Genomic DNA, 8,398 nt, shown 5'->3' with positions numbered 1-8,398 from the left:
ATGTGATAACATACAGTATATTGACAGTCTTATTCATAGATCTATTTCAGTGGATACTATTTCTTCAATTTCTAAGGTCTTAGTATTTTCTTGAGGAAAAGTGAGACATTACAGAGGGACTAGGAGAGCTTAATACCAATCAATCACCAAGGCTAATGGTATTCATCCAGTTTTACTCAGGGAAATGTGAGATGTCATACAAAAGCTACTGTCAGTTTTGGGGGGATTTGTGTTTGCTGAAAGTACATGTTGTGCCAGAAGACTGGAAAATCACTTGGCATTAGGGCAGGGGGAGAAGATGGCGACACAGATAATTAAAGACTGTTTCACATTCCATGTATTACGGTTCACGCTATCAAATGATTATGCCTGAGTTGGAGGATTTATATAGTAACAAAGTTATAGAAAATAGCTTGAGAAGAGGGCAAAGCTTCTCTGAACCATGAAAAACCCACAGTGCTTCTTTGAAAATAAGATGGCTAAAGCTGGACACAGCGGAACCTATGATATATCTAAATCTCTGGACAAAACGTTTGTTCTGTTACATGTATGGACATAAGGACGTATTGGAGTATGGGCTGGATTTTCCTGCTTTTCAGAAATGGCCGACGGATTTTTGTTTTGTTTTTGGCATTCATTCCAAGGGGAGGGTGCATGATATACCTTCTAATTGCTGTTGAGGTACCACATGAAAGTTTGCTTCTTCACATCAGTTTGTATGGAATACAGGGTAGCACTTTCTTCCTGGGGAAGAGTTAGTCTGAGGGTGTCATCCAGCCATTTCTTGGAAGACGCCATATTATGCTTAGTATAGGGCTCAGTAGTGTGTTCCAGACTCCCACAACTCTTCATGCAAAAAACATAGTTTCCACTTGTCTCCTCTAGTTGATTTTTTAGTTGTGATTCCGAAGACATCCAGACAACTGTCACAATCTTCATCCCTCCTCTAGAGGGCGCTCTGACCCTTTTGTATTTTAGTTTCATTATCACGTTCACCTGCTCCCCTATTATTTATCCGTCCATTATTTAAACCCGGTGCTCCGGAAGCTCAGGGCTCTGCATTGGAAGACGGACGCCCGGAGACCCGTCTAGCATCAAGTCACTCCATGTCTGCGGCTTGAAGGCAGAGGCTTCCTAACGCCATCCTGACCAGCTGAGTCCGGGGGTCTCATCACTCTGTTTTTAACTTCCTTGTTCCTGTTCCCGATCCTGTTTTTAATCGTCTTGTCTTGGATGGATCCCCTGGTTCGGGATTTTGGACTGCGCCCCGGATTTCCTACATTGGACTGTTTTTGGACTTGTTTGCCTGCCCTCCTCCCTTGCACCTGACCACTGTCTGCACCGCCCCCTGTTCGTCATCCCTTCCATTCCTACCATGTTTTCCCCAGTGTCCTACTCCAGTCACTTACTGATTATACCGTCTGCACAGGGTCCTAAACTTCACACTTCACAGGAGTCAGGACTGGCTACTGTTACAACATCGAGGACTATGAATATTTGAATCAGGTCCCCTCATGGTCTCTTGAGGTATGAAACCTGGTGAAGATCAGAGATCAGAGAACTACTGTTCTTTCTAGGCCTTCATAACATTAGGAACCTTGTCCAATTTGTAAGTAATACCCAGCTTGGAAGGATTGCTTTCTTTCATTCTTTCAGGGTCAAAAGAGATACAACACTGGGCTGGTAGGTAGGTATTCAAGCCATTACAACCCATCAGCTCAGTTTATTTTATTTTCATGACATGACATGAGGTTAAATGAACTAAGAGCACAAGACTTCCGCCCTGGATGGGACACCAGTCCTTTGCAGAGCCTAACCTCAGCAAACACTCTTCATTCACACAGCAGGATCGACTGGATCAACTGGATCAATTCACTCAAATTAGAACAGCAGTGCCTCCCAACTTACAACCCAACCATCATTAGTGTCAACACTAATTTGAAAGACAGAAAATTAAGTTTAAAAACATGAAGTATTAAATGCAGATCAGAAAAGTGTCTGATATGAGTCTAAAATGAATAGAAAGTACATGTCTTTTTTGACTCCTCAATGCTAAAACCCAATAAGAGCACCAGTGTGATTTACTATATCTAGAGAATTGGAAGTGCCTTTGACTTCCACAGTACAATTAGGCTTTGCAGCCTGCAAATCAGTCCAGAAGAAGGCAATAAAATTAGCTTATTAACAGAAGAAACGTATTTGCTCAGAAATGAATTCCCACTCTTTTCTGCTGGATAGAATGATACAAAGCAGTCTTGTGATCCTCCATTTATCTTGATGGGACTACAGCTAATGAAAAGGGTCGTATTTCTACTGTGATACTTAATGAAAAACATGTATTGCTAGTTCAGCGAATGTGAAATCTGTTAGAGGATGCAGGTGAGGTATTGACTGCTGCCTGAAAAATGGACCAAATGAAGATTGGACATCAAAGTTGCACCAACGTTCGTTTTGAGAACTGTCCAGGGTGCTGATATATAATTATAATCACATATCAGTTTGCAAGCAAACATTGAGAATTTCTTTGTTTTGCATTATTGACCACAGGTAATACTGTCAAAGTAAAATACATCCAAGTTGTTATGCCTTTTGTATTTGTAATAGTAACATATCTTCAATATGCTGGGTTAAGGCAAAAATGGTAAGTAAATTGGATGCCAGCCTAGATCTTATAGTTTTTTTGCAATATGAGCAGGTTAAAAGAAAGTTATAAATTCAGTCCCATTTGAAACTTTTGCTTACTTAAAATTTGGAAGCACATGTAAAATGCAATTAAATGTATATGGCTTATTTAGTTTTATGAGCTACAGCATAATTCATTTTTATTTTATATGGTTTCCTATTTTATGCTTCTACCTAATACTTGAAAAATACATAATTCACTGATGGCTGTATACCTCAGTGGAGAAGCTGAAGGGTGGAAAACATGTTTTGACTTAAAAGGCTTTCTGTTTTGTCAATAATCTTAAATGGGATCTGTAAAAATTTTCCCACTTGGCAGAATGTGATTTATGAAGACTCTTAAGTCTTATTAAAACGTTCCTTTATATGGAATTTGCCCAGTAAGTATCTTAAATACATTAGATGTATAAATGGCAAACTTACACACCATATGGAGGTATGAAACACAAAAAAGACTTGTTGGGTTTCCAATCTGTTGAAAACAAGGTTTTATTTTCATTTGACAACGGTGTCAAGATTATCCCACTGTTCCAACAAATATATTCCTGGATATCTTAGGAGACAATGGATAGTATTTCTCACTAGTTATTCACTAGTAAAATTTGTCATATTGGACAACTGATTCATTTCAAAATGATCAGTATGTCTTGCAGCACTTAGTTAGCATTGCTTTAACAATAAATGTGACTTTAAAACACTTCAAAACCATAAGCATATGAGAAACCATAGTTCTTTGGTAGATTTTTTCAACATTCCTAAATCTATAAGTAACACTTTCATTCGTTAAGTTGCTCTGAAGAGCATTGTGTGTTTGATTGGAGATGAAGGAGTTAATGAAGTGAAAGGCAAAATGACAGGTCAGTTACATTTTCATGCAGTTCCGTGCAAAAGCAGAATGACCTGTTCAGAAACACCACAGTCAGCATACGTGTTGTGAAATAATTGAATGGTTTGGATGAAGCCCAAGACAGGTGTGCTTTCTTGACACTTGCCATGAAAAGTTTTACTCAGCAGTTGGGCGCAGAGGTTGCCACTGTAAAGCAAAGAGGAAGAGATACAGGGTCCTTCTGCAAAGAGGTGTCTGTGCACAAATCAAAAACCTTAAGCTCAAGTCAGAAGCTGTGGTCTAATGTCTGAATCTAGACGCATTTTACACTGGTTTTCTTATTCACCCCCAAAAAACTGAATCAAATCTCCTAATGTGTGAGATTTATTTTGGGAACGAATCACAGCAGCAGAAGTTCCATTGTTGTAAGTGGAATTGCCATGTTTTTTACACCTTGTCTTCTAATAACTAGAATATGTTAGGGAAGCAGGAGATAATTAATTTCTCAGCACCGCTCTGGGCTGTCTCATTCCTGGGGCAGTGTAATTACTCTTCACCACCCCGAAATGGTACCTTGCTCACCACAGCATTTCAACTGCTTACTCCTAAAAACATTTTCAAATTTACTGTGCCTTTGCTGGTGAACACCACATATTTAAAAAAAAAAGTAATTTAATTGTCAGGCTGGAATTGAACTTAAAATTGTCATTAAACTATTTAATTAAATTGCATTTCTTTCACAGTGCAATAAAGGTTGCTAATGATGTCTCAAAGCATTTACCAAATAAGTGTCACAATGTCATAACTTTTGATGAATGCCTTGATTTTGCTGTAATTTAGTTATATTTCAACCTGTTAGTGGTTTTTTATTTTACTTCTGTTTTTTAACTGACATTCTAAATTGAAGAAAAACACGTTTCTATGTTATTTTTCAGACAAAAAGTCATGCATAAAAGCATAAAGTTTTGTCTTTCAGGCATAAAGGCATAAAGTCAAACATCTTTTTATATGTAACAGTTTATGAATCTAAGATAGCATTTATATGCAGAATGATTAAGGAAACCAAGTGTCTAAAACAACTGATTAATGAATAATCTTGGGAGGATTACAACTAGAAGGATTTATTCTACACAGAAGCATAATATATATAAAAGCTCAACTAAAAAATCTCAAATGCACAGGTTCTCTTTGGCTCCACAATCTGTTCCAATCTCCTGTATTCTCCAGACTACTGGGCTACAGGCAGTCTTTTATTGAGTGTGTCTCACTGAGAGGGAAAAAACTGGTTTCTGTAATAACTTTATGGTTAAAAAATGTTGGCAGCAGTTTGTACTGCAGACTAAAAAAGAGACATTTCTGACCACAACTCATAAACCACACTTTATTTACACTGGCTCAAATCCATTATTTGTTCATAGGCTTTCTGTCTCTACAAAATGTGTTCCAATATTTTGGGGGATAAATCTCTGCCAGTCGTTTCAAGACATTCCATTAGCTAGGCAACATGGCCCCCATAAGTAGTCACATAGTTCTGGGGGTACCATTCTGAATGGAGAACAGTTGTAGATAATGCATGCTTGGATGCTTTTAAGAACTTTATAGATTTCCTTTACGACTACAAATGCATGATTGACGAAAAAAGCAACACAAAGGAATCATCTTTGGTGAGAGACTTAATATCTTATTATGGAATAGCAGCACCGTACTTATCTTTATAATTTAATTTCTTTCCCATGCCCAGTGCTGATTATTTTGTTTTATATTGACTTCAAATCAAGACAAATAAAAGACAGTACTCATTGCATCAGAAAATAATCCCCTAAAGTGCTAAAATAGTGAACAGGAAATTATATACAGGTAACCATTTCGTTGGTCTATAAGCTTGATTATGTCTCCACCTTTTTTTGAAAATTGAAGCCCAGATAACTAACGTCCAACATGTTTTGCGGTTTTATACCTAATGACTACATACTTTGATGTTATTACACTTGTATTTCTGAGAAACAGGGTAAACAGTGTACAAGTGCAATTAAAATAACTTGGGAATAAAGATGCTCACACATTTGCATCTGATACATGTGTTGTGTGCACTTTAACTCATACAATTCTATTTTCAATTTGGAAATAAAGGATACCTTGTCCCCTCTCTTTCAGCCCTATTTCTTTTGTCCAGTTTCATTTTACTGGTTTTAGTTTTCTTTTTCACTAAAACACACGTACAGAACAGAGATTAGTATGTTGTCGATAAAGGGTATGTAACACTGCTCTACACACCATCAGTAATGGGATAGAAAACACTGTAAGCAAAAAAAAAACCAATGACATGTATTTAACAAGGGAGCTCTATGAAATTGACATCATTTCCTAGTCTTTTTGAACTCTTGTGGTTTAATGGCACATTAAAAAATCAGTGCACTCTTAAAGCATCATGTAATTAGTAAGCCTTTTAAGAAAATTTAAATAAACTATAGTCATAGCACAACAGTATAGTATAAAACCAGACAAATCATTCAGAAAGTAAGCAAATGAATATTAACGCAAAGTGAGGGAAATCAAGTGTTACATATGTGAATCCTCAGCCTCTTAAAAAATGAAACCACAATAAAAAATGTTTTGTTGTGTCTTTGCAAAGCCTCTAGTAACAGGGAAAAAAAGATGTGCTGACCTACTTTCCCCTTCTCTTGCATTCAGCCTTAATATATTCATTATGATTGCCTCTCAGTGTTAAGTTTTCCTTATAATGAAAGGAAACAGTAAGTTGATATACCTATTGAAGCACACAATCTGCACTGCATTTTTTGGCAAATAGCTTCTGGATGGCATTAAGATGTTCCTGGCAGGCCTTTGTGAATTTTGTGACATGATAAAAGTTTGCATCTGTAGGATTCTTTGTGATTGTCACAGATGCTATTCATTATATTTGTTTGCAATCATAGGATTTGAATACCTTTCTGAAAACAGGGAGCTTTTATGATATTTTCCCTCTTTCTGAGGAATTGCAAATGTTTTAAAATATATTTGCTATTATGAAAATGCTCCTTGTCTCCTCAGTAGGAGGCAGGAAGAATAGCAGTAGTGTAGAGAGGAAAATAAGCAAAATACATACATCAAGACTGTTGGTATTCAACCAGCAAAACTAATTTCAATGTAAATGAAAGAAAAGAAGCACAGCTTTTACCTGCTTTTAAACATGCACTGCTTGGTACAAAATACTTAGTTTCACGGTTTGGTATTGAATGAAAAATTTAAAGTGGAATTTCTTACATCTGTTGTAGAAGGAGTAAAGCAGTAAGATATTTTCTTCTTTCATTAATGTCTTGTCACTGTGTTTTGGATATTCTTTTAAAAGCTATGTTGAGCCAAAAGAAAATTTCTTTCATGCATAATACAGCATGTATGTCTACAAGCACATATACGTTACATTCTCTATGTACATATGTATACAAATGTATAAACCATAAATGTATATACAGTATGCAGTGAGAGGAAATGTCAATTAACTGACCAGTCAATCATTTCTGATGTAGTACATTCTTATGGTGACTACCATCACACACCGCTCGACAAAGAGATGTGACCTGACAGAATACAGTAATAGAGAAATTGCACTTGTCATCAAGGTTTGGGAAAAAAATACATGAAGCTGAAATACCCAGATATAAGACTTAAAGAAAAAATTCACACCCTATACAGGCCTGGAGAATGGTCATGACCGCGGAGTCAAAAATTTGAGAGACCCGACAGACAAAAAAAAATAGTCAGGAAAACAGCTGTTTGAGCAGACAGAGAGCCTTTGAGCTCCATTGTGAAGCTTGTTTTTACCAAGGCTTTTTCTTCAGATGCCTGGCAGCCAACTTACGCTCTGAATGTTGCCTTTGAAGAAAACAACCGATCGCTGACAGCTCATCATCTTGAGGAAATCCTGTAGATATAGATGTATTATTTCTTCAGCCTCCTTACATTATCATTGACTGACACCCAAAGCCTTAATGTAAATATGGCAGGACACAAACCAGAGCAGTGCCTTGTATACAACTTCTGTCAGGTACATAAGACCCCTCAAGGCTTAAAGCTTTTTACAGTGACATTAAAATCCAGATACCTGACAGCTCACATCACCTTCTGTGTTTGTGACTCTTTTATTATTGATTTATGACCACATCAAAGGAGCCTGCTTTTAACATTGTATTAAACAACATTTCCCACCAAGCAATATCTTGATTTCTCAGACTTGACAAAATCCAATTCAAAGGCCTAAGAAAACAAGTCAAAGAATGAACTGCTTGCATTTAATCTTGTTTTCAGGACGCATATTATAAGGGTTCTATTTGTGCTTTTCTACAAAGATACACTACATAGATAAATGTGATTAAAGACTTATCTCAGTAGATTTTTTTATTAGTGTTATTTTAAATCACAGGATGTTCTCCTGCGCCTTTCTGTTATTTGTTTCATCTGTTGAAAAAAAAATTATTTGTAAATAATCTTCTATACTGATATAAGATTATGGTATTTATAACGTACTGAGCAGTATGAGATTTTGGGTCATAATAACAAGAGCTGCAAATTGCATTGATAGGGAGAAAATTATTTCACTTTATCAAGGCATGATACTGCACAGGGAATTCTAGTTTCAGAATCCTCTGTTTCCAATCCATTTCCTAACTTTTGCTCTCCACATTCATGATTCAAAACCTACTTAATCCTCTGCTGTCCTAATCTTACCCAAAATATTCTGATTTCTTATATTAACCTAATAGATTGGTGCCCCTCTGCCCCCCAAAAAATGTTCTCATTTATTTTCTGTCAGTTTCAGTTAATCCATTATAAACAATAATTAAAAAGAGAAACGCCATCTTCAAAAGAGAAAACAAAGCCTGGTCTGTAGAC

Source organism: Lepisosteus platostomus, chromosome 12 (genome assembly GCF_059453375.1).
Source record: "Lepisosteus platostomus isolate fLepPlt1 chromosome 12, fLepPlt1.hap1, whole genome shotgun sequence".
In the NCBI taxonomy this organism is placed as follows: Eukaryota; Metazoa; Chordata; class Actinopteri; order Semionotiformes; family Lepisosteidae; genus Lepisosteus; species Lepisosteus platostomus.
Note: the sequence above shows the minus strand (reverse complement) of the source record.